At 46.3% G+C, this 27,168-nt stretch overlaps 1 long non-coding RNA gene across 8 annotated transcripts in view; it reads left to right on the top strand.

Moving 5' to 3' along the window:
- Positions 1–27,168, top strand: part of LOC126065328 (uncharacterized) — a 303,221-nt gene that overhangs the window by 182,739 nt on the left and 93,314 nt on the right. For 6 of the 8 annotated variants that reach the window (XR_007514833.1, XR_007514827.1, XR_007514825.1 and 3 more), the window contains one exon: positions 11,682–11,810. This is a non-coding gene — a long non-coding RNA (uncharacterized LOC126065328). The remainder of the gene's footprint in view (positions 1–11,681; positions 11,811–27,168) is intronic. The other 2 variants (XR_007514829.1, XR_007514832.1) reach the window with 1 other exon arrangement.

The raw sequence follows: 27,168 nt of genomic DNA on the forward strand, positions 1-27,168 counted from the left end.
GGAAGGATCAGTGTGGGGTGTATCTTGAGTCACAGCCTTACAAGAGGATGTGACTCAAGTCACACTCATAATGAAGTCACACCCTTATTCAAGTCATGCCCTTGCTTGAGTCATGTTTTTAATTTTACAAGAGATAAAAGGAGAGAGAAGCGAGCAGAGAGGAGAAGGACTTCACTATCACCAAGAAAGAAGAGCCAGGAGTGGAGCGCGTTCATTGGTCCCAGGGTCCCTGCACTAAGAACCTCCTAGATGTAGGGGAAGATTGATGCCAAGAAACATGGAGATCTCCAAGGAATGCTAGGCCCATAGATGTTGAAAGGAGACAAGTACCTTCCTCCCGAGCCGACAGAGAGAGAAAACCTTTCCCTAGAGCTGGCACCCTGAATTTGGACTTCTAGCCTCCTAAACTGTGAGAGAATAGATTTCTGTTTGTTAAAGCCATCTACTTGTGGTATTTCTGTTATAGCAGCGCTAGATAACTAAGACAGGTTGTTAGGTGTGGGCATGGAGTTTAGAAATTACAGGGTTTCACTGCTCAGCAAGGGCTGAAGTCTGGCCTTCATGTGACTTTTCACTGGGTTCGTGTGTACTTTCCTTCTGACTGCTTACAACCCTCCATAATCTGGCTCCATCCACATTATTTGGACTTGGTTCCTCCCCACTATTCTGTGTCTCTAAACTTTGGCCCCCTCACAGGGCTTTTGTGACCCTTCTCTTCTCCATCCATCCAGTTCTGCACCTTCTTCAGGGTTGAGCTAAAGTTGTATTTTCCTCTACAACATGCCCCTGGCCACTTTATTTTCTCTGGCCAGTTCAAAATCCACATAATGGTCTTTAGCATGAAATTAAACACAATTGCATATTTCCCTTATTGATTTGCTATTTCCCTGATCTGTCCCATCTCCTCACTGAGTGATTTGGATGGATGATATCTATGGTCCTTCCCATCTATAACATTCTTGAACTCTATGTCTATTTGTTTTATCTCCTCCTCTGGACTGTAAACTTCTCAAAAACAGGGATAATATCTTTTCTTTGAACTGAATCTCTCAATATTCTAGCCTAGTACTGGGCTCTGAATGGGTATTCCATAGGCAATTATGATCACCTGGTCAATTTGTGTCCCTTTTCCTGCTGGGAGTGGAAGGAGTGAGGAGTGGCTTAGATGCCCTGAAAGCCTGATCTTATAGCCTGGCCTGAAGAGAAATTGTTGTGCAAACTTTGAGGATATAGTAAAAATTGTCATGGTTGTCTCAACTCTTGAGGAATATTCTGTTCCAGGGAACTTCCACTGGGGAACATTGCCCAGCATAGGGAGAGGTCTTATGAAGGGGACCAGGGAACTCCCCTTTGGCAAAAATGCATTTTATAATGTAGAAGGAAAAAATTGCTCAACTTAGTTCGTATCTTGGTTTGGTCATTTACCACCCATACACTTGATCTGGGAGAGTCTTGTTTTCTCACTTCTAAGATGGTAATTACAATATTGCCCTGTCTATCTCACAGGGTTGTGGTGGGAATAAAAGGATGACATGATACGTAACAATTTTTTATAAATCATGAAGCTAATTGAGGTAAGTGTGGAAAGTCTGAGGAGATGTGAGGTATGGTTACGTAATATCTCAACATAAAAAGTACAATTCATCCAAAGGCTCTCTCACTACTGAACAAAGAACTACTTCTCATCTCTGGATAATACCCTGTAAAGACCCTCCACCCCTCCTGGGGCGGGGGGGAGGGGAACTTTACAAAACTCAATACAAAAAGAAAAATGAAAGTAGAGACAAGTAAGAGCGAACATCCTGGAAGATTCTGAAACTCGACCCTGGGAAGGGAGGAAAGATGAACAAACAGAAGCTGCTATTAGCTACAAGATGCTTCCTTTGGGGAATAATCTCTGTGAAGGCAAACCGAAGATCTGAACTTTGCCTTGAACAGGCCTCGGCTTCAGCACAGAGATGATGGCTGTGGCTGGTAAGATAGAAGCCTCTGAGATGTGGCCTCCCTGCCCATTCATGGGGTTTCACCAGCTCGAGGTGGTGCTATAGGGTATGGCTCTTCTTTCTTGGTGGTAGTGAGGTCCCTCCTCTCTGCTTGCTCCTCTCTCGTAAGATAAAAGGTGTGACTCAAGCAAGGGAGTGACTTGAGTAAGGGTATGACTTGGAAGCTGTCCCCTGAGTGGGCACCATCGCCTTGTCTCTTAACACGCCAGTAGCTTGCGTGAACAGGCAGTGCCAAGGCTCATGTCCTGGACTTTGACTAGACTCTTATTGCACTTAGCCTGTCCACACATTGTTGCCTCTCTTCTTCTTGTCCTATCCCAGCTTCCCCTCTCTTCCCACATTCGTCCGTCTTGTCTTACTTATTTTCACCCCATGAGTCAGAAGTTAGAGGGACCCCAAAGCTAGGGACTGGGGCTCCCACCTTCTATAAAGCTATTTGTGTGCAAACAAAGGACTCCCCCCACCCCCAGCATCATCACTCTCCAAGATGATGATTGAGTTTTTCCCCTGTTCTGCTTGATATTTCTGCCAAAGAAAGAAAAATCCTTGTTGAAGTCTAGCAGGAAATCCAATAAAAATTCTTCAAAAGATGGGCTTGACATTGAAAAACAGCAAAATTATAAAATAGGCCTTAGAAAAGAGAGAGGAGAGTTATTATATCTGGCACCAAGCAAAAGCCCCGAGACCCCGTCCAAATGAGTCCTCACAGAATGAAAGTGTTTAGCTTCCCGTTGATTAAATATGGAGAAGGACCCAGGGCCTGCCAAGCCTCGGGGATCCAAAGTTTGTTTTCAGTCAGAATGTGTTTTCAGTCAATGGAAAAAATGGTCGGCCTGCACTGGGCTATGTAACCGAGAAGCCCCAGGTTTGGAGTGAGTAATGGCTGTGAAGCAGAAAACCATGAGGGTTGTTAATCATCACTTGCAGGGCCCTGTAATTTAACTCAGCTACTCATTCAACTTGGTAAAGCTCCCCCCGCCCCTTTCGTCCTTCTCCCTCAGTTCAGTTTGCTCAAGGGGGAATAGATGGGCCCTTCTGGTATTTGTGTCTATATATCAGTTCCTAAACTCTTCACCCCCAAGACATTCTGCTCCCCAGTCATACCCCTACCCTTCCGTTGCTCTGGGACACAAGAACAGAGAAAGGAGAGGCATTCATGTCTATGGGATTCTTTCAGGGAAATTCTTTCTCCCAAGAACTTCCGGGAGTCAAGGCCTGGAAAAATCTCTTCCCCTACCATTGCCTTTCCAGGGTTGGCTGTTTTTCAGAGGCGTTTACTGACATTCTTTAAACAGGGTTGGTTATCTTATGCCAGCCATGAAATTTTCTCTTCTCCTGGGCTCTCATCCTTCCCACCTCATTCCTTTACAATTAAGCACAGAGGAAGTCTGGTTTCTGATGTCATGAAAGTCTCCATGTGAGAGAGGCTCTGTGAGAGAGAGAGAGAGGGTGGGTGGAGAGAGAATGTGTGGATGTACTGTGTTTGGAGCTGAAACTCTGAGGTAAGCCAAACCTCTGTTCCTGTCAAATGCAAACACCTTTCTTTAACTTCCGCTTTCTCTGGCCACCTACTTCCTTTTCTCAATTAAGGTTTTGACGCTGATGAGTAGCCTCGGGGGAGTGGGGATGCTGGTGTATTTCTCATTTTCTTTCTTATAAGCTTTCCTGTGAGGGGTACCAGGCGCCATCATTGGCTCTATCCTTTCATCAGCTTCAGACCTCCATGCAATCACCTCGCCCGATAACTGCTATTCATGGATCACATTTCACTGAAATCTGTTTAAAATTGCAGGGGCTTGCTCCAACTGAGCATTCTTTTGGTCTGCTGTTTTTTTCAAAATGTTGGTCTGCCTGAGCCACAACTAAATCTCATGATACCGAGAGCTTGATACCTTTCAGTTGGGCACCAAAATTTGGTTATAGGAAGTCACTTCAACCAAATACTTATGGTGGAGTAGGCAAATAAACGAAAGAAAATGAGTAAATAAATGGCTTTAAAATTATGACATGTGAAATACTCTGTGGTTTGGTGGAAACGGATTCTTTTGTAAGGGCAGCAAGTCTGTAGACTTGCTCGGCTGTAGAAGACGTGAACTCAATCAGCAAATGCCATGGATGACCAATGATGCTGAGAAATGAGGAGATAGCTCCATGGGGGCTAGATGGTCCCAAATAGTCAGCTAGAGAAGTTCTGGACAGGGACAAAATCAAATAAAAAGCTGTGGGTTGGATGTAGTGTGTGTGTATGAAAAAGGAAAGAGGGAGATACTTGGGATTCTGGGGGAAGAAAGGTCAAGGAGGTTATTATGAGGAGGAGGACAGAATAAAGTCAAAACTGGTCCTCATGTACAACCATCTGGTTGTCACAATATTATAATCTTCTTCCTCTTCCTTCACCACAGTTATGATTTATTGAGTAATTACTATGTGTCAGAAACCCTGGTGGTATAGTGGTTAAGTGCTATGGCTGCTGACCAAAGGGCCAGCAGTTTGAATCCACCAGGCACTCTTTAGAAACTCTATGGGGCAGTTCTACTCTGTCCTTTAGGGTTGCTATGAGTCAGAATCTACTAAACGGCAATGGGTTTTGGGTTGCTATGTGCCGGCATTGTGCCAACAGTTTATTATGTTATCTAATTTAATCCTTCCAATGACCCTCTGGGGTAGGCCTTATATTCCTCCTTCACAATAAGGAATCTGAGGTTCAGAGCACATAGCTGTAAATGGTGGAATCAGAATTTGAACCGAGGTCTGTCTAGCTCCACATCCTTAATCACACAAAGGGTATAGGTTGTTGTCTGCATTGATTCCAGGGCCCAGGCATTTAGAGAGAACCCAGTAGGGTACATGCCAAAGATTCTACTTCACAAGGGGTAGAAAATCAGTAGCCTCCTCAGGTGGGGGAGTCTGCATTTCAAACAGCAGTAGGGGCTGAGGAGGGCTTCCTGGGCAGCAGCAGGACACAGGTTGGAAGGGTCAGTGGCAGGTCACTGTCATCATCAATCATCCATAAGCCTTTTGTCTGTTGGGGTGAGTAGAAGGGGGCTGGGCTGGGCATCAAACAGAGCAGGTGAACCAACAGTATTTAAGGGGCTGTGCTGGTGGCAGAGATTTTAAGGTCAGGAGCGATTTTAGGGAGAGCTGGTACAACATAAAGAACAAAGGACTGGGAGACTTGAGTTCTAGGGGCATTTAGAATTTTAAGGGGACGCTTCCTACTTTGGGGATAACTTGGTGGGAGAAGACATATGCTGTTCCTAGGTCCTGTAACCATGGCTGCTGAGCAGCATTCTGGTAACAAGCTTGTTCTTCCTTATTATGCTGCTCCCCAAAGACCTGGTTTCTCACATATCTATCCAACCTTATGTATCTATCCATCCTTTTTGAAAGCCTTCAAGACCCACATCACCACTGTTCTAGAAGCCACCAGAAATGGAAGAGGTATTTGCATTCCGAGAAACTTACGGTCCAATTGGGGAAAATATATATGTGGAACATAATATATAATAGTAGCAGATTACATATTTATATGTGCCAGACCATTATTTTAAATATTTACACAGGCAATCCTAACAATGATTGAATGAGATAGTAACTCCTATTATCCTCACTTTTCATATGAAGAAATTGAGGCACAGAGATAGAACTGTATGGGTGGGAATCATCTTGGAAGGAAGCTTTGGGGAGATGTAGAGCTTAGGGTGAATGGTTAGGACAGAGGGGCTTCCTGAGTAGAGGCTGGGGGCAAGACTGACCCTCTGGGATTTCTTGGGGAGAGTGAGTAAATCTGAGTAGGGCGTGAAGCGGTCATTAGGGAGCTGGCAGGTAGGTCTCCAATGCCAGGCAAAGGATTTGGTGTGTATCTCTGGGAAGGTGGGGTCTTGGGGGATTTTGAGATCAGAATCGATTTTAGGAAGAGCTGGCACAATGTAAAGAACAAAGGACTAGGAGACCTGAGTTCCAGGATTTGCCTCTGTCTGTTGGTGTGTTGCTCAAGGTCACTCGGCTAATTCATCTCTCTGGATTCCAGCTCTCTCATTTTTCAAATAAAAGGAATAAGCTAGATGAGCCCCTCTGGCTATAGAGTTCTATGGTAAAAGCAGATAAACTGGCCTGGGTTTTCTAGGGGGACTGTGGGTGGGAGAACCTGGAGGCAGTGAAAGAATGGAATCTCACAGCGTGGAAGGGATTTTAGAGATCTTCTTCCTACTCTGTTTGACAAATGGGGAAACCAAGGCACAGAAAGGGTAAGTGATTTTCCCGTTGGTAGGGCTGAGGTGAGAACTCATCCCCTGACCCTGCCTGTTCTCAAGCTTTCACAGAATCTTGCCTAAGAGCAGCAGTGGAAGGGGCAGGGCAGGGAGGCTGAAGCTGACGGTGCTCTGGCCTTCACTCCTAGCCCAGATCTCCAGGTCCATTTTACTAGTGCTGGCTGGGCAACAATCCCCAAATGGCATAGTGCAGCAGTGGCAGCTCAGAGATAACAATCCCTGGGTTCCAGTCCTCACAGCCATGGCAAGTCTCTGACTCTTTGTTTACATTTTTTCTTTACTGTACTTTAGATGAAGGTTTACAAAACAAGCTAGTTTCTCATTAAGCAGTTTGTACACATATTGTTTTATGACGTTGGTTAACAGCCCTATGACATGTCAACACTCTCCTTTCTTGACCTTGGGTTCCCTATTACCAGCTTTCCTGTCCCCTCCTGCCTTCTAGTCCTTGCTCCAGGGCTGGTACGCCCCTTTAGTCTTGTTTTGTTTTATGGGCCTGTCTAATCTTTGGCTGAGGGGCGAACCTTGGGAGTGACTTCATTACTGAGCTAAAAAGGTGTCTGGGGGCCATACTTTTGGGGTTTCTCCAGTCTCTGTCAGGCCAGTAATTTGGTCTTTTTTACTGGGTTAGGATTTTGTTCTACGTTTTTCTCTAGCTTTGTCTGGGACCCTCTATCGTGATCTCTGTCAGAGCAGTTAGTGGTGGTAGCTGGGCACCATCTAGATTTACTGGACTCAGTCTGGTGGAGGCTATGGTGGTCGTGGTCCATTAGTCCTTTGGACTAACCTTTCCTTTGTGTCTTCAGTTTTCTTCATTCTCCCTTGCTCCTGATGAGGTGAGACCAGTGGAGTATCTTAGATGGCTGCTCACAGGCGTTTAAGACCCCTGATGCTACTCACCAAAGTAGAATGTAGAACATTTTCTTTATAAACTATATTATGCTAATTGAGCTAGATGTTCCCCAAGATCATGGTCCCCACAGCCCTCAGCCCAGAAATTCGGTCCCTCAGGGAGTTTGAATGTGTCTATGAAGCTTCCATGACCTTGTCTTGTACAAGCTGTGCTGGCTTCCCCAGTATTGTGTACTGTCTTACCCTTCCCCCAAGTTACCACTTATCTACTGTCTATTTAGTGTTTTTCCATCCCCACCCTTCCCCTGCCCCATAATCATCACAGATTGTTTCTTTTTGTGTGTAAGCCTTTTCATGAGTTTTTACAGTATGGTCTCAGACAATATTTGTCCTTTTGTGATTGACTTATTTCACTCAGCATAATGCCCTCCAGATTCAACCATGTTATGACATGCTTCGCAAATTCACCATTGCGTGTATGTACCGTAGTTTGTTTAGCCATTCCTCTGTTGATGGGCATCTAGGTTGTTTCCATCTCTGTGCTATTGTGAACAATGTTGCAATGAACATGGGTGTGCATGTGTCTATTCGTGTTTTTGTGTGATGACTCTTATTTCTCTAGAATATATTCCTAGGAATGGGATTGCTGAATCACATGGTATTTCTATTTCTAGGAAGCGCCATATCGTTTTCCAAGATGGCTGTATCATTTTGCATACCCACCAGCAGTGCCTAAGAGTTCCAACCTCCCCGAAGCCTCTCCAACATTTGTTATTTCCTGTTTTTTGTTTTGTTTTGTTTTGTGTCACGGCAGTAATACCAGGGTGAGATGGTATCTCATTGTGGTTTTGATTTGCATTTCTCTTTTTTTTAATGGCTAGAGATTGAGAGCATTTCCCATTGTGTCTGTTGGCTGCTTTAATGTCTTTGGTGAAATGTCCGTTCATTTCCTTTGCCCATTTTTTTAATTGGATTATTTGTCTTTTTGTCATTGAGGTGTTGGATTTTCTTGTAGATTTTAGAGATTAGAGCTTTCTATGATTTGTAATAGCAAAAAATTGGTTCCCAGTCTGTGGGTTCTCTTTTTACTCTTTTGATGAGCTTAAGTATTTAATTTTTAGAAGTTCCCAGTTAACTAGCTTATTTTCTGCAGTTTGTGTGTTGTTGGTTATCATTTGTATCCTATTACTGCAGTGTATTAGGGCCTCTGGTGTTGATGCTATTTTTTTCCTGTATGAACTTTATAGTTTTTGGCTTTATATTTAGGTCTTTGATCCATTTTGAATTAGTTTTTGTGTATGATGTGAGGTCCTGTTTTATTTTTTTTGCAGATAGACATCCAGTTTTCCCAGCACTATTTGTTAAAAAGACTGTCTTTTCCCCACTTGATAGACTTTGGGCCGTTGTTGAAGATCGGGTGACTCTAGGTAGATGGATTTACACCTGGGTTCTCAATTCTGTTCCATTGGTCAATGTATCTGTTGTTGTACCAGTACCAGGCTGTTTTGACTACTGTAGCTATATAGTAGGTTCTGAGGTGCAAGACTCTGACTCTCGATACTTTTATGTGTTCATCTGTGAAATGGGCAGGGCAGGCCCTGTGATGGCTACAAGCTGAGGCCATCACATCATGAGAGCCACCAGCAGGGGCAGTTGAAGTCTATGGTGGGACCAAACCCAAAGCCAGTGTGGTAGCTAATTCCCAGGGCCCAGGCTCTCCTTCTGATTTTCTGGGCCCAGAGCCTTGCTCCTCACACCTCGAGAGGACCTGTGTGTGGCTTGCGGGAGCCCAGTATTCTGGCCTGGAGGTCCAGGGCTGTGTGGAGGGGTGAGGTTGTAGAGTATGGTGCTTGAGGTTCTGACACTTGAATGAACCTCCCTCCCAGGTTCTTGTTAGCTCTCCATGTCAAAGGAGTCTGGTAAAAGTTAACAGACCTCTCTGCCCTAAGAAGATCAGAGTGACAAGTGAGCTTTCTGGGGTCAGGGAGAGGTCACTGAAACCTGCCTGATGAGGCAGTCACTGGAGCTGACCCTGGTCCATGGGCCTCTCCCACTCCCTACCCTAACCTGGAACCTAGGTCTCCTTCCAGGGTGGCTCACCGGAGCCCCTGTTTGTTCAAAGACCCCATGGAATGTGTCCCGGGCCTTCTGTATAGGACCCCCTTCTCTGTCACCCTCTATGGCTTCCCTAGCTCCGGGCCCAAGTGTGTGGGGGGAGAGAAGAGACGTAGCCAGCAGTGAGAGGATGATGTGTGGATGAGATGCAGGACTGAATTTGGGGCCTGGGCTAGGCTGGCCAGGTGTGACCCATAGTCCCTGACCCCTGATAGGCCAGAGCAGGAGGAGGTGAGGGATGGGGATTGGGAGGAGGCTGTTGGCTAACATTTACCAGGACCTTTGAAGATATAAATGCTTCTGCAGCCCCTGCTGGGATTGGTGGGGTCAGAGTTCACAGGCATGGTCACCTGGTTTTCCAAGTGGGCTGGAAATCTTGCAGACATATGGGTTAGGGTCCCATGTGATGAGACATTCCCCAGAGCAGAGGGCTCATGGGAAGTGCTATTTCTGATGTTCTTCTGGATCAGGTCCAGTGACTTGGAGACCTTGGAAGAATTGACCTAAAGTGTTATTTTCAAATGTTCATATTTCTCTAGGGTATGTGTTTCAGATTGTATTTGGTCCCACTAAGATCAATCAGTAGAAGATCTGGTAAAGAACTTCCATCTCCTGCCTCTCCCTGGCTTGCACTTTTTATTCTTCAAGCACTAGATTACTGGTAGTCTCCTGCTCACACCATGCTTGTTCACACCGGATACTTCTGCTGTGCTGTTTCCTCTGCAGGCATGCCCTTCCCCACCTTCTCAGCATGGCTAAGTCTTCCTCACCCTTGAAACCTCAGTGGAGGCACTAACTCTGCCAGGAAACCTTTCGGAATGGAATCTGCCCTCTGTTCTCCAATGACATCCAACCATTTGTTCACTCAACAAATAATTTCTGTACTAAGTACCATGTTCTGTTCTACTGGGAGTGTATCAGTGCAGAGAGCAGGCCAAAATCCTTTCTCACGGTACTTACATTCTAGAGGGTAACGATAGGAAACATTTATATAAACCAAAAAACCCACTGCTGTTGAGTTGATTCCAACTCATAGCGACTTCATAGGGTTTCCAAGGCTGTAAATCTTTGCGGAAGCAGACTGCCATAACTTTGTTCTGCAGAGCCGCTGGTGGTTTCGAACTGCTTATCTTTCGGTTAGCAATTGGTCACTTTAACCATTGCACCACCAGGGCTCCTTAATAGCCCTATTTAAGTGCTTTACGTGTATTAAACACGTAATCTTCAGAACATCCCTATGAGGTAGGTCAATTATTACTCACATTTCACATACGAGGTCGCACGGCGCAGAAGAGCCGTACATTATCTCGTTTAATCATCACCACAGCCCTGTGAGATAGATGTTATTTTCTCCATCTCACAAATGAGGAAACCAAAACTTCTATGAGTTAATCCAAATCCGTAAGTAGTAGTATCAGGCGAGATGACTGTGACTGTGAACGACTGTATTGCCGCCCTATAATTAACAGTACTCTGTATTTCTATTTTATAGTTTTGTGTAAGTAAACTTAATTTCTACCGATATTTATTGGTAGATGCCTTTTTCCCTATACATTTAACTTATCTGCTTCTTTTCTCCATTATCCTGGGAACTCCTCCAAGGCAGTAATGTTGGCTTGTTTATCTGTATCCTTTGAACTTTCATTGTATTGTCTACTTAATTGACTTCCGATAAATACTTGTGTATTAATTGATGCCTGTGTTTATGGGCAGAGATGAAAATAAAGAATTTAATATTCATTGAGCATAGTCTGTCCCTGGGTGGCACAAATGGTTTGCCCTTAACTACTAACCTGAAGGCTGGTGGTTTGAACTCACCCAGGTGCACTGCGAAAGAAAGGCCTGGAGATCTGCTTCTGCAAAGATTACAGCTAAGGAAATCCTATGGAGCGGTTCTACTCTGTCACATATGGGGTTACCATGAGTTGGAATCAATGCAATGGCAACTTTTTTTCGTGCTTATCCTGTACTGGGTTTTTACTGGACTCTGTGCTGGGCTCTGCATTTGTCCTTTCTAGATATGATATCATTTAGCCCTTATAACAGTCTTATGAATTAGCGGTCAGTCACAGGTAGTAAGTGGTAAAGATGGAATCCGATTCATGGTTTTTTTTGACTCCAAAAATCCATGCACTTTCTTCTATGCCACAGAGGGCTGAACACCAGCAAGATGGCTGCTCTGGACGGCACTTGAGCTAAGCTCCAGGGGCGCTTGCTGATTCTGTCCTCATATGGCTACAGGTTGTTTTGGAAGCAAAGAGGGGGTGGGCCACCAGTCCTGGGGCTGCATCCCCAGCAAGTTGAAAGACATCTAGGGGAGGATGGGGCTTCATTTTCAAGCTTATTCCCACCTGTTAAGATGTTTACAGTAGTTAATTGGACATGTTGAAGGTGTTTAAGAAATACTTACCAATTGTTGCTGACTTGTTCTCTGTTCCAGAGAAACAGGTGGATTCGGACTGAACTGGCAAATACTGTACACGTTTTGCAGTGAAGGAGGATTATGACAGCACAAACTTCAGTCTTCAGGCCCGGAACAGAGTTGGGAGAGTTCCTCTGGGTAGGTTAGGTATGTTTGGTTCCTTTGTTCTGATGTTTTTTTCCCTCCCAATAAGGAGGAAAGAACGGAGTGGAGTCTTTTGATTCATCTGCCCATAGTCTTACTAGATTGGCCAGCTAGGTACATGGGGAGAGAGGGATGCGAAGGACTGACTAGGATCCCGCAGCCAAGCAGAGGATGAGAGCCCACGTCCTGGGCCTCCCAGGCTCTCCCTCTTGTCACCAGACCCCACTAGCTCATGGCGCCCCTGTCTCCCACAGTATACAGCTCTGTCTGTTCCCCACGTCCCTTTGATCAATCCCCTATTTTGCTTGACTAAGAGTCAAATACATGAGGAGTGCACACAAAAGAACTAAGCTCACTTAAATCACTGGTGGGTAATTTGATAGATGAGTTGGCCAGCACCCATTGCGGGAATTAAGTGAAGCCGAGCAGTGAGATGCTGGGAAACAACCTTGAGTGACTGTGGTAAACAGGTGGCCTCATTTTACCCCGGGGGCAGGGCCACCCCCAGCTCTACAGCTCAGACTGGAAGGCTATGTGCTATGTCTGCCAGGTGGGCCGTTGACATTTCTCCCCCAGACTCTTCCTCCAAAAGGCAGGACAAATGTCTCTGCAGCTGGCCCTCAGGCAGAACCAGCAGCCCCTTGGTGCCCACTGTGACTCACCTGGGCTTAGGGCATCTGACTGTCAAGGAGGACATGACAGACACAGGGTTCTCCTGCGTTCTTGCCCACCGGCCTTATTTCCTGGAGCCCACCCAGGTAAGAACTCCAGTACACACTCTTGCTTGTTGGCTCACAGGGAACGCAGAGGGAACAAGGGTCTTTCAAGAGATGGGAGTGGTGTAATATAAACGGGTGTTTTATGGGCCATGTGCAGAAATCGACCGCTGCACCAATGGGAAGAGGAGCTAGTTGCAAAGGAGAAACTTCTAGGTCCTTTCATCGTGGTGAGGATTGTTAGCTTTGACTTCAGATAAGCAGAACAAACAAGCCTCAGCCCAAGTGGGAACTGGTTCTGCCCCCTTTCTTTGCTTTTCTAAGTCATCAAAGCCAAGTTCCTAAAGCCTAACTGTCTCACGGTACTTTCTGATGGTTTCATTGTTTTGTTTATTGTGCTTATGACAAGTGCTAACAGACCGCTTTCAATGTGTGTTGATATTTCGGTTGTTTTTGAATGGCCCTTCTGTTTTTCTGCATCTGGACAGCATTAGAGTCTGGCCCCAGGGAACTACTGGGTTCCTATAAAAATGTACCAGGTCCCCTTATGCAGAAAACATTGGTTATGGCAAGATCAGACACCCCATCTGGGCAGGAACAAACACTAAAAATTAGAGCAGAATCATGAGGCAGTATTCAGCAGCTGGGGAAGACAGGCCTGAGTTGGGAAGAGGCCAACAGGTATTGCCAACTGGACTGCGGGTGTTCTCTTTCTGTCCATGGACATATTGTGATCTTCCTGTGGGAAGGACTCTCGCTAGCAGAGTGCCTGGCACAGGGCAATGCCACTAAATCTGTTGTTGATAGGTTCTCTGTCTCTTTCTCTCTGTCCCCTTATCCCAGGTTGCTGGTCAACCACCAGCATAGAGTCCAAATAGGGGGCTCCTGGGGACCGGACAAAGAACAAGAGCTGGAAGCGGGAGAACAATCAGGAGTCCAGGAGGGGACTGGAAGGGGCAAGGCAGCCCCAGGAAGGCCCCACTCTCCAGCTCCCTGATCTGCTTCTCTTCATTGCTCTCTTGAGGAGCTTCTAAAAAGTTGAAGTGGGAAAGGGTAGGGTAGAAATGTCCTTCTAAGATTCTGCCTTTGGTTTTCATGGCCTTTCCTTTCTACTCCTGCTTTGTACCCTTTCCTTCTCTGCCAACTCTGCCACGTACTGCACTTTAGGATACTCAACCCAGTTTCTGAGCCTGGTCTCTTGGGGTAAAGACCAAGCTCAAATGAAGCGAGTTACACATGCAATCTCACTTTATAAGCTTAGGACAAATTCTAATCCATTTCTTCAAGGCTTTCTGTTTTCCCTTGCAAGCTGGATGAGTTTTTCTTTCACCCGTGTGTCTTAAAAACCAGATGCCGCTAAGTTGATTCTGACTCATGGTGACCTCATGTGTGTCAGAGAAGAACAGTGCTCCATAGGGTTTTCAATGGCTGACTCGTCAAAAGTAGATTTCCAGGTCATTCTTTCAAGGCACCTTTGGGTGGACTTGAATCTCCACCCTTTTGGTTAGCAGCTGAGTGCATTAACTAACTGCACCATCAAAGGACTCCCCATGTGTCTTACCAGCTTGTAAATGGTTGTCTCTTGCTTGGTTTCAGAGGGACCAGGACTCCTCACTGAACTTCAAGTATCTCTGTGGCTCAGTTTGCAAAGGCCCTGTCTCCTTCCTGTGAACTAGCAGGCTCCCCTGAACTCACTCTAAGGGTCATCGAGATGGAGATTGAAGTGGGCTACAGTAAGCTTTGGTGCTTCTGTGCTGAGGGTGGGAGCTTCAGGCTGTCCAGATAAGGGAAAAAGTTACCTCTGTTGGTCGACCCTAAAAAAGAACCACAGGAGGCTCTTAGACCTACAGTTAGCATGTTCACACGTATAAACATCTTGGGGCTACACAGTATAATTGGCTGGCAATGACGGGTCTCTGCTCACTAGGCCTTGATGCTCTTGACTTCTTTATGGTGACATTCCCCAGAATTTCCTTCTAGGTGCACACTAACTTGTTAACAGCTCATTCAAGGTACCCATCCTGTCCTGGATCTTTTTTGTTGTTGTTGAAGTTTTAGCATCCTCAGCATTATGTATGTTATGGCACTTACCTCAGCCCACCTTGGACACTCAGTAAAGCACTCAGCAGTGCCATTTTGTTTCTCCAGGACAGAAATTGCTTCGGGGCCTTGATTCTGGCAAAGGAGATGAAGTAAGACTCTGGGTCCAGGGCCCGGCAGATCTTGACAGGCTGTGCTGATTGGCCCTGAGAAGGTGAGCGTGCCCTCCACCAGAGGAGCAGGCTGGTTTTGACATATGGGCATTACCAGAATTTTCTATCATAAAGACATTTTCTATTTTCCAATGTGATTTCCTGGATAGGCAAGGTAAAGAACTGTGGTCCTGTCTCTGCCACACCGTGTCTGTGTGTATGTGTATGTGTATGTGTGTGTGTGCAAGTGTGATCGCTTGTCATTTTGAAAAATTTCTAACTTTATGTAGCAGTTTCTTTCTCACCAGGGTCTCTCCTGTGTAAAACTTTACTTTTATAGCTTTGGCTGTTAATTCATCATGGGCACCACCATCAATAAATATTTATTGAGCTTTCACTGGGCATGGCATGTTGAAATAAGAACTACATATTTGATTCAAGAGGAGTCAATAGCAGATGGGGGTAGACTTGGGGAGGGGTGGAAGAAGCAATCATTTAGGTCTCTTCCAACCTGGAGATTTTGTGACTTTGTATCTGAAGTGTTGGAACCCACTTGGCACACATTAGGCCAACAGCGTAGACAAGAGAACATGGCTACCAGAGATACATGGTGGACAGCAAGGCAGTCAGTCACCTTCAGAATGCTCACCCAGTGTCAGCCAGCACATGCCTTCAGCATATATTCCCACTAGCCTATGTCTCTGCTTTGGGATTCAAGGCTGCAAAGGAGTATAGCGAATCTTCTCGGCCTTTTCCATGGTGTCCGACAAAAGTAAATATTTGCTGATTGAATGATGGTTTGCCATTTGATTCTGGAATTTAAAAGAAGCACAGATCTGCAAAAACCTGGAGCCTGTTGATGCTCCCTTTTGAAGTGTTATCAGAGGGCAGCCTGATGGGAGTCCCCACTGGGTGGGTGCTCTTGGACAGTGTGGGCTGGAAGGAAGGCCATCTGGAGGGAGGGCTGCGTGCCTCTCGTAGAGCCCTAGTTAAACAGACCAGAACAGCCTGCCTGCCACAGCGGTAACTCAGGCCTCCTGGGGGATTTTCTTCAACATTATGAAGATGAACATGGCTCTGAGAATTCCCTTTGGAACTGGGCTTTATGCTAATTGCCTCCAAATTTATGGGAAGAGGGGCAGGCCGTGGTGAGAGGCTCTGGAGTGGAGTCTGTGGGCACGCTGCAGGAGGGATGTAAACAGGCAGATCTGAGCCTCAAGGGGTCAAGATGTTCAGTTTCCCATTGTCAGGCAGGCAAGGTATTATTATTACTATCCTTATTCCCGTTGTACAAAAGAGGAGCTGAAACTGAGATGAAGGGTGGTTGAGTGTTTTTTTTTTTTTATTATTCCCGTTGTACAAAAGAGGAGCTGAAACTGAGATGAAGGGTGGTTGAGTGCCCAAGGTAGCACTATCAGGAGGGGATCCACTGAGCCCAGGTGAAGAGGAGATGTAGAGTGCAGGTCTCTTGCCTCCAGGCCATGGTTTTTCCACTACCCTGAAGGTAGAGGTGAGGATAACTCTCAGGAGGTCCCTTCACCTGGTTTATTGCCTGAAGGGGTGGGCAATCAAGCAGAGGGGAACCTCCCTTCCTCATAAAAGATACTATCTAGTGTCTCACAAGCTGCTTTTCCCTGAGGTTAGGTGGTGGTCCCAGGGCTGATAGAGAAGCAAGGACCAGGGGGATATTGCCTGCTTCCACATTTACTGCTAGGCACCTCGACTCTCCAAAGCTCAGTTTCCATGTCTGTAAAATGAAGATAATGATAGTAACTATCTCATCAGATTGGTGGGGGGCAGTGAATGAAATAATGAGCATGAGGAGATTTGCATTATGCCTGGAATATAGTCTAGTGGTGAGGGATGCAGGCTGGACCTGGCTGCCTGAGCCCAGAGAGGCTCACTGACTCTGGTTCCACAGCTAGGGAGGAGCAGAGTCATGGTGAGTTCCCAAGACAGCACCCTTTCCAGGCTGCTCCAAGCTGGGTCCTTTGATCAGGGACTGGGGTGGAGCTTTCGTCATAGAATGTGGCTACCTTGGAGGTTGGGACTATGTGACTTCCTAGTCCCCTGGAATAGCTGCTACTTGGTAAGGGGCAAAGCACTGCAGGGACTCCAGGAGACAATGCTTGCCTCCCTCTGGAGACCAGCCCTGGGGTGTGCCTGAGCAGCTGCCTGGTCTGCCCACAATCCAGTAGGGAAGATCACCTCCAGGCAGAGCGGAAGCCAATAGGCCAGCCATGGTGGGGGTGCCCCCGGCGTCCCGGGGATCTTGCCATGGCTTTCTGTCAAGCCTCTGTTGGTGCCTGGTTCCCCCATAAAGCATTCTGTACCGGGAGAGTTAATCATGCCGTTAGGTAAGCATTATGGCACTTTTATGGCAGCTTTGAAGCTAATCTGTCACTAATGCCTGCTGGATTATCATCGTTTCTTGCAGTTGTGATTCATTAACTCGAGGCCTGATAGTAATTCTATTAAACATCTCCCATCACTGTTTGCCCCAACATGTCCCCAGTCTCTGTTCTATTGTACTGCCACAGTGGCGTGACTGGCAACCTGTGTGGTCTCCAAAAAAGGAGCCCTAAGAAGATGGACAGGTCCCCCCGCCAGCTAGAAACTGCCCAATGACTTGTCCTTCCCCCGCCCAAGTCCAGAACACATCTCCTCCCCATTCCAGCTCACGCTGCCAAAAAGCTGGATGTTTCTCTTCAGCTGACTTTAGCGTTTCTCCAAGCTAGGTCACAGTGCCTTTCCTGAAACCCCACCACTGCCTCTGAGAGGGCAGGCCACAAGGAAGCGAAGAGTGCAACAGGATAAACTGGTGGGTCTCAGTGTGGGACAAGCACCCACAGCTCCACAGTTGACTGCTAGGTCTAGCTGGGCCCACTTGGGGCAGAAGTGGGTTTGGGGCTGGGAGAGAGAAATGGGAGCACTCCTAAAGAATCCCGGTCACACTACCGTTCCCACTCTTGCTCCAGGCGAACAGGACTCAGGTTGAGGAGGCAGCAGGACACGGGGGAAGGAATGGTGGCACTCCTTTGACTGCCGGGCCTGCCAGCATTAATAAAAGTCTTTGGTGAGGTTTTTCAGAAAGAAATGGTTTTCTTAGGCTGGCTGTTCTCTGCGAAAGGTCAACTTCGGGGCATGGCTTGACGGATGGGCTGTGAGCAGGCATGAAAAAGAGAGCTGGGGAGAAAGGGGCCGGTGGGGGTGGGCTGGAGGAAGTCCGGTGTTGAACAGGAGAGCGGCTCTGCCCTGGTGCCAGAGGAGGACAGGAGGACGGGACAAACCAGTGATTGAAGCTTGTCCATACGCTGCCCCTCATTCTGTATCATCAATCAAGCCCAGTGTGGATATCTCAACAATTTGTAATCCCCTCTGCCCCCTCTGACGTGCTCAAGGGCGCGCCAGCGCTGACCCTTCTCGCCCTCATCCAGGCCTCTGCTGCTGCCTGAGTTGATGGATGGCTTCTCCTCCCACCAGGCTCTCTTCGCTCACAGCTGGGGAAACACCGGCAGGTAGCAGTGGGGTCAAACCGGGGGCAGCCAGAATGACCCAGTCACTGAGGCCAAGGGGCCCTGTGTTCCCACCGGCAGCAGGTGATGCCAGGCATACAGAAATGAAACCGAGAGAGGAAGCAAGGAAATAATTTTCAACATAAAGAGGAAAAAAAAGAACCTCAAAACCCTCACTACATCTTGAGGTCTTCCAAGTCTTCTAAAAATCTTCAAAGCGGCGCAATGTCTTCTGTGCACAGCTACAACATTGCTCCGCTCCATCTGTGTTTTCTCTCGCCTCTGTGCTTTAAGAACCTCCGAAATAAGAAACAAGTTAAAAAAGACATAGATGCGTACATAGCGAGGCTGAGAAAGAGGGGACAGTGCTCTGCAGCCTGGATTTGCTTTTTGCCAGTGTTTGTTGTAGGAAAAAGTGTATAAAAATAACTCTTAGACAACTGGAGTAAATATTCTCAACACATCAGCCGAGGAAGTAGTCAGGATCCAATGTTTCCATCCTTCCTTGTCTGGGCAGAGATGCCAGGAAAAGAAAAGAAAGGCCCTCTGCCCAGTTTTCCAGCTTCTGGGTTGTATTCCTGCTTCTTTGCTCATGGGTGAGTCTGGTTCTTTGTGTGGGGGTTTGAAAATTGTTCTGAGGTGAGAAATGGCCAGTGGTCCAACCACGAGGGGCTTCTTTGAGGAGCTGCCCTCTGACAGCCTAGAGGCCTTTCAAAAACAGGAAGTGAATAGTAGCCCAGGTATGGTCTCTGTGTATGTATATGTATTCGTGTGCATGTGAGTGTGTGCATATGTGTGTATCTGTGTGTGCATGTGTGCTTATGTATGTATGTGTGTATGTGTGCATAGTGTTATGTGTATATATGCATATGTATGCATGCACGTGTGTGTGTGTGTATATATGCATGTGTGTGTGTATATATGCATGTATGTGTGCATGTGAGTATGTGTGTGTGTGGTGCTGTAGAGGTCTGTGCCTGCTGCAGAGAGGGTCAGGTGAGAATTCAGCTCAGCATTGCTGAACTCATTCTTGGCCTTGAATGTTGGGGAAACCTGCTCTCCAACACCCCTGCAGCCTGGTACCCGGGCAGCCTGGCACAGACACCACAGACGACTTCCTCCTGGAACTTTCTGTGGCTGAGTAGGAGGGTCAAGAAGGGAATCTTCAGGCAAAGGAACAGTAGAAAGTGAGGACAGAGGGGAAGGAGCGTCTGTAGAATGGTAGTGGGTTGTGGAGGAAGAGAAAGATGATGAAGAAGGGACATGGAGCAAAACGGATATTGAAAACCTGGCGGAAGGAGAAAGGAGGAGAGAGGAAAGAGCTGAGAGAAAGATCCAAGAGATGATCACGGGGCAGGAGTCAGCAGGGAAAGAAAGAGGGAAAAGAAATTTAATGAGGGCAACTTGAAGGCCAGCTTTAACCAACAGCTGGCAGGGTGCCTGGTTTGATCTCCTTGTGAGTCAGGCGGTTTGATTAATCATGGCCTGTGGAGGAGGATGGACACCTGGCCTCACTCTGAGCTCTTTGATCTCTGGGATTTCTCAGGGCCTGTGGGAGGGGTGTTGCATGAATGTGTGCACTCCCAGGGCACTCAGGGAGCTGGGGGCTCCCTGAGAAAGAAGCAGGAGAGGCAGACAGGGAGAAAGCGGCCCTCAGAGAAGCTAGGAGAAAGAGAATCAGCAAGCTGGAGGTGGGGCACCAGGGTGGGGGTAAGGGGGTAGTCTAGGAATGGCGTGGAAGAAATTCAAAAGGAGCTGGGGGCATCAGGAGTGACTAAAACTGCCCTTCAGGAAGGTTTGCTGAAGGAAATGGACTGGAGAGGGAGTCCACTTGGAGGCGAAAGTTCACTCGTGATTTCGGGGATGATTTGGCAATGAGAATTTTCCCCCCTCTCTTTTCCTACAAGGGAATAACTAAACAGTTAAGGAGAGCCAGGTGAAGGAGAACAACCTTTTGTACAAAATTGTGTTCTCTTGCTTGTGGCTCCAGGGCTGGCTAGTTTAATCGAGGAAGGAGCTCTTCTCGGGGTGTGTGTGAGGAAAACAAGAGTTATTGGGCTGCCTGGAACTGGCTCCATTTTATACATGTTGGATGGAAACAGATTTGAGAAAAGAAAGTGACATATTGCCCAAAAAAAAAAAAAAAAAGAAACCCTCAAGAAGAAGGAAGCAAGGAACTAACACCCTAATGCCCTTAAAAAAGAAAACTGAAAGAAAAAAAAAATCATAAATTATGTCTTTGGAATAAACCCATTGGTGTTCTGCCAATTTCAAATAATAGAGTAACTTGATTAAAAAACTTTACAGGATTTAAAGTTGTTGGCTTCTCCAACTCCTCTCTGAGATTCTTCTTTAAGTCACTATCTATACCAGGCTAATTTGTTCCCAGATTCTTTAATCTTCTGCAAGTCAGTGATGACATTTATAACTTTGTAGCCATATTGGGGCTGTTTATGCTCATGACTGGAGCCCTGGAGGTGCAGTGGTTAAGAACTCAGGCTGCTAACCAAAAGGTTAGCAGTTGGAATTCACCAGCTGCTCCTTGGAAATCCTATGGGGCAGTTCTACTCTGGCTTATGGGGTCTCTATAAGTCAGAATTGACTCAATAGCAACAATTTTACTCATGACTTCCTCCCAGAATTTTGGGGCAACTTAAAACGTGACCTTGAAAATGTCCTGCTGTTGAGATACAGTGTGTAAGTGCCTGCCTCTGTGAGTGTGTTTATGTGTAAACCCTTCAAGTTTAAACTGTCCTCACCCTCCTTTAGGCACTCTTGGTTGGTGTAAAAGGTTAATGTGCTTGGTTAACCGTTTAACAGGTTGCAGGTTCAAGGTCCACACAGGGGTGACTTGGAAAAAAGACCTGGTGAACTACTTCTGAAAAATCAGCCATTGAAAACCCTAGGGAGCACAGTTCTACTCTGACCTACATGGCATTGCCATGAGTTGGAACCTAATGGTATGATCTCCTTTTGGGTTGGCCTACTTTTCCACTAGGAAGTCCCTGGATGGTGCAAAAGGAAGCGCTTGAGTACCAGCTGAAAGGTTGGCAGTTCGAACCCACCCAGAGGTACCTCGGAAGACAGGCCTGGTGATCTGCTTCCGAAAGGTCACAGCCTTGAAAATTCTATGGAGCAGTTCTACCCTGACACACACGGAGTGTCCATGGGTTTGGAATTGACTTGATGGCAACTAACAACAGTAACAACTTTTCTGTTATTGCAACTGCATGTAGGCTTCTTTAAGTCTCAGAGAGGGGAGACCCCTCGGAACAACAGTCTCTCCCAAGAGTTCTGCTAGTGCACAGGCTGTAGGCTGTTAAGCATACAGGCTTTGGTGACTAGCAGCAAACAGAATTCCAGAAGTGGAGGAAGACATTCCCTTGCAGGTCGGGAGTTTTGCCTGAAGGACATAACCTTGGTCTGGGAGGCAGATAGGGGAAGTCTAACAGATACTGGTCTTTTATCAGAAGGCCTGGGTTCAAATTCCAGCTCCATGACTCAGTCACTAGCTATGTGGCCTTGGGCCTGCCACTTAATAACCCCTGAGTTTTAGTTTCCACATCTATAAAATGGGGTGGAGAAAAATACTTGCCTCACAGGGTTATTGTGAAGGTTAAGGGCATTAGTGCATGTGAAAGTACCCAGTAAATTATGGCACCTTCAATTAAGAGCAGGCATTAGGATTACTGCTTGTATTTCAGAAACCCAGGCCTCTTTAAACACTCGTGTTGACAGCAGGGATGTTTTAAGTTCAAACAGGGTTTGCTCAGAGAAGGCATCAGAAAATGGGCCCCCATGTTACCTGCTCCTCCCAGGCAACTGCTCTCTTGTAATTACTGTTTACTAATAAGTGCATTTTGTTCATAAATGTCCCGTTAAACCTGGTTAGAATTCTTCACCTGGCTGGATTTCTTTACCTGGCCGGCCTGGTTTTTCTGGGTGTGACTGGGCAGGGATCACTGGAAGCTTCCTCCAGGTGGCAGGTCTCATGGTCTGTGAGCTGCTGCACTTGGCCTTCCCAGAGAGGGCACTGCCTTGTTTGACCCAGGACTTCTCTAGCTGTGCAGTGGCACACTCTCAACTTTGTGTTCTTGCTGCCTACCATTCCTCTTCCCACTGCAGCCTGTTTTGTTTGTTCAACAGGGTAACACTGCATTCCTTGAGCCTGGACTTCCTTGAGCTATGTGGCTGCTTTTCCCTGTTAAGTCAGTCTTCTTCAGATGTGGGGATATTGCTATTATTGAAAGACTGGCTGGGGTGGTGCCTGGAGCTCAGACTCTGGGTTCAATTGTCAGCTCTGACATAGAGCCTATGGGATGTGGGGAGGGCAGTGCCTACACTTCTAGGGTTATGGTGAGGATAAAGACTGTAAAGCTCCTCATCAGAGTCAGGAAGATAGTAGACCCTCAATGAATGATGATTCTTCTAGACCAGTTGTCTCAATTCTGGGTGTACATTGAAATTACTAGGGATAGCTCAAACTCTAAAGCCTAGGCTCTACAGCTCTGCAGAAATTCTGATTTAATTGGTCTGAAGTGAAGCCTTAATATCAGTAGTTTTACGAAGCCCCCCCCCCCCCGGTGATTCTAACATGTACCCAGGGCTAAGAAATACTAGTGCTTCTAAAACTATAATATTTACATAAATCAGTTGGGGATCTTAGTAAAAATGCAGATTCTGAGTCAGTAGGTCTGGGGCAGCTAGAATTCTGCACTTTTAATAAGCATGCCAGTGCCGTAGGGCATGGACCATGCTTTGAGTGGCAAGGCTCCTAATCCTCATACCTAGGCACACCTGGCCATTGCCATGGATGGGAGCCCCTGGAAAGCAGGTGTGGTAAACACGAGAAGAGCTACAGAGGCTTGTTTAAGGATGTTCCTGCCAAGCGTCAATCCTGGAGTTTAACAATCTCCTCCACCACACACACCCCCTCTCTTTTTCTGAATCAAATCTTGATTACCCTATAAATAACACCAGAGGATATTTGCTGATAGTTCACTATCTTCCCAGGTGTCCTAGTTTGTTCTGTGCGGACAAGCAAGTGGATGAAGACATTTGTCATAAACATTAAGGGCCCAGGCCATGATATGAAATAATGATTTGTAATACTCAACTGGAGCCCTGGTGGCACAGTGGTTAAGCACTTGGCTGCTAACTGAAAGGTCTGGTGATTTGAACCTACCAGCCATTCCAAGGGAGAAAGATGTGGCAGTCTGCCTCCATAAAGATTTACTGCCTTGGAAGGATTTCCAACTATGGGTCAGTTCTACTCTGTCCTACAGAGTTGCTAGGAGTTGGAATTGACTTGGTGGCACACAACAACAACAATACTCAACTGGAAAAGTCATCCCTAACCTGGACTTGTAAATAGTCAGCTCTGTTATGGATTGATTTGTGTCCCCCAAAATATGTGCTGTAAATCCTAAACCCCATTGCTTATGGATGTAATCCCATTTAGAAATAGGACTTTCTTTGTTATGTTAAAAAGACCTTATCAGTGTAGGGTATGTCTTAAGCCAATTGCCTTTGAAATATAAAAAGAGCAGATTACGTACAGAGAAGGAAGTATTAACAGAGGGGAAGATACAGGCCACATGAAGATTGCCAAGGAACCGAGGAACAGAAGCTAAAAAAGATACAAGGGCCTTCCCCCAGAGTTGACAGACAGAGAAAGCCTTCCCCTAGAGCCTACATCTAGAATTTGAACTTTTAGCCTCCTAAACTGTGAAAAGATAAACTTCTGTTTGTTAAAGCCACCCACTTGTATTTCTGTTATAGCAGTGCTAGATGACCAAGACAAACCCCAAGACTAAATGAAACCCTTGTAGGTGAGTCTTATACTATAGCAAAACCCACTGAGGCTGCAAGTGAACAGCTGCGAATACTGGCTCAGGAAACTGAGGATGCATTTGTTAGAGGGAGACAGAACTGATCATGGAACAGACTTCTGAGTCATGGAGGGGGTCTCCCAGGCTGAGTGTTGTCTGGAAGACAACTCCCCCCACTATGTCGGGGTGTATATGAATGACCAGTCCTCTCTAAACACAGTTGCAGAAGGTGTTTGGCACTTTTGCTGAAGACATTGGCTGAGTGGGCTTTTGGTACAGTAGAGTCACACATCATTTTTCGTCAATTGATCCAATTATAGGTAGAAAAAGGAATAATGAGAGTAGATAGTCTATGAAGACTCTTCATTAAAGAACGGACGTTGAGCAATTGAGAATCTTCTGCAGTTAGATCACTGGTTCAGACCCAGGAGGGACTGAGGCTAACATGTCATGCCATGGGTCTGGGAGTCTGCTCCTAGGTCCCCTGTGGGTCCTGCATGATCTGATCATCAGAGGGTGAACAATTAGGATCTTCAGGAATGACGGAAGCCCTGGCCTGCCCCACGTCAGAGGGTTTCATTAGTCACTCAAGGAGAATACTTTTGCCATTATGGCTGAAGGATGGTGGCTAACACTAGAACCACATGGTGGCCACGCCTGCAGTTTTGCTTGGTCTGTTAATCTCGGCTTGAGTTAAATGTCCAGCCAATGGTACAGGGTTTTTCTCTAGTTCAGGTTATGATCGTCTCCCTCAGTCCCTTTTTATTGTCTCTGTAAAATCAGGTGTTGTTAGAGACTGATGTCTGGACAAGGTGGACCCAGCTAACAATCACTGTGGAGATTTTGGAACAATGGGCAGTCATGTAGGGGACCCGTTTGGCTGAAAGATTGCTGCACACAGCCTACTCTTGCCTAGAGGTGCCACTCATGTCCTGTAAATGGAAGGATGAGCACCACACAAGCTTCAGTGGGCTGGCCCGAGCACTTCTGCCTCCAAAAAGTCTGGGCCAGTTTGCAGGCTGAAACTGACATGTGCCATTGTTTTATTGCTCCTTTCCCCTCCAACAGGCTCCCTCCTTTGCCACCTCCTCTTTCCCTCCCTTGGACTCCCAGTCCCAGATGTGACTCTCTCTTGTTTCCTTTGGCTGGAAATTTGCCGTTTTCCCATAACCCAGTCGAGTTGCCTGTTAGAGAAACCAAAAAACTCCATAGTTCTGGGAAGACATCTAATTAAATTCCCAAAGAGGGCTGAGGATTCCCCACCTCCACCCTAAACAGACAGATACAACCTCATAATACATAATAATCACAGAAGAGAAAGTGCCCAGGATAAGCTGACGAGCTGGTAACGTGGTCCTCTGTTTCTTAATGTCCTCTGCAAGAAAGCTGGCACTGGGTTTAAAATAGCCCTCTGTTAAAAGCAGCTATTTAAAGAGTATTGGGGTCTGAGAAATGCAAAACAAAGTGTTGTTGATTAAAAACACATGGTTTGTTCTGGAGACATGAGTAGCCAGCGAAATCAAATGTGACAGTGTTTTGGCTTTTTCTATCCCTCAAGACATGATGGTGATTTATTAGAGTGATGTCAGCTGTGGTTAAAAAAAGTTTGCTGCGTTGTCTTAACAAAAAGAGGCTTTACCTCAGAGCTGTCAGGCTCCCTCTTCCCTCTCCTTTGGCTTGAGGCAGTGGCTGCTAGACTCTTAGTCTTTCTCCCCAAGGGACAAACTTCTGCCTTTTGGGGAGTTCATAAGGTCACAGGGCACTGAACACTTGGTTTTTTCCGCCTATGCCATTATTTTTTAAAGATATATTGACTGATTTTCTGGTGAAAATATACACAACAAAACATACGCCACTACAACAGTTTTTACGTGTACAATTCAATGACATTGGTTACATTTTTCAAGTTGTGCCATCTTTCTGGATAACTGTTTCCAAACTAGTTCACTTCGTGAGCACAAATTCACTGCCCTCCCTCCCCAAGCTCTGCGTCTATCATTTCAAGTTGCTGTTGTCGACTTGATCATATCTAGAAAATTCTTTAAAAGGGTACAATGCTTAATGCAGACATTCTTTTCCAATTAGGCTTAACTATTATTTGGTTCAAAGATGACTTCAGGGGGTAGTTTCATTTCCAGGTTTAAAGATTTCCTGTGGGGAATAGTTTCAGGGGGATCGTCTGGCCTCAATGGCTCCAGAAAGTCTGGTTTCTTTGAGAATTTGAAATTCCGTTCTGCGTTTTCCCCACTTGGATCAGGATTCTTCTATAGAATCTTTGATCCAAATGTTCAGTAATGGTTGTGAGGCACCGTTCAGTTCTTCTGACCACACTGAGTACTTCTTGATGGAGCTGCAGAATGGCCTTTGATGGGTGTTGCAGACCACCCCTGGTGTGTTTGGCTTGTGGAAAGTGAAGATGCTGCCCTGAGCTTGGGGAGGGAGCATGGCTTGAGCTGGTTGTGTGGAGGGGCCTTTGGTTAGAGGAAGCCCATGGTAGAGGAAGAGACTGCAGCCTATGGCCTCCTAGGTAACTGTGCCTTAGGCCCGGGAGAGGCTTCGTAACAGGAAGAATAGATAATCTGCTGGCAAAAAATGACAAATTGGACTTTTTTTTTAACCCAGCCTCATAAAATTCTTTTATTTTTTAATTGTGCTTTAGGTGTAGGTTTAGAGAGTAAATTAGTTTCTCATTAAGCAATTAATACGCATTGTTTATAACACTGGTTGCCAACCCCGCGATGTGTCGGTATTCTCCCCTTCTCAACCCTGGGTTCCCCATTTCCATTCGTCCAGCTTTCCTGTCCCCTCCTGCCTTCTCATCCTTGCCCCTGGGCTGGTGTGCCCATTTAGTCTTGTATACGTGGTTGAACTACATGTATTATTGTTTGTTTTATGGGCCTGTCTAATCTTTGGCTGAAGGGTGAACCTCAGGAGTGACTTTGGTACTGAGTTAAAAGTGTGCCCAGGGGGCCATACTCTCGGGGTCTCTTCAGTTTCTATCAGACCAGTAAGTCTGGTCCTTTTTTCTCAGTTTGAATTTTGTTCTGTATTTTTCCCCATCTCTGTCCAGGACCCTCTATTGTGATCCCTGTCAGAGCAGCTGGTGG

Source organism: Elephas maximus, chromosome 22 (genome assembly GCF_024166365.1).
Source record: "Elephas maximus indicus isolate mEleMax1 chromosome 22, mEleMax1 primary haplotype, whole genome shotgun sequence".
In the NCBI taxonomy this organism is placed as follows: Eukaryota; Metazoa; Chordata; class Mammalia; order Proboscidea; family Elephantidae; genus Elephas; species Elephas maximus.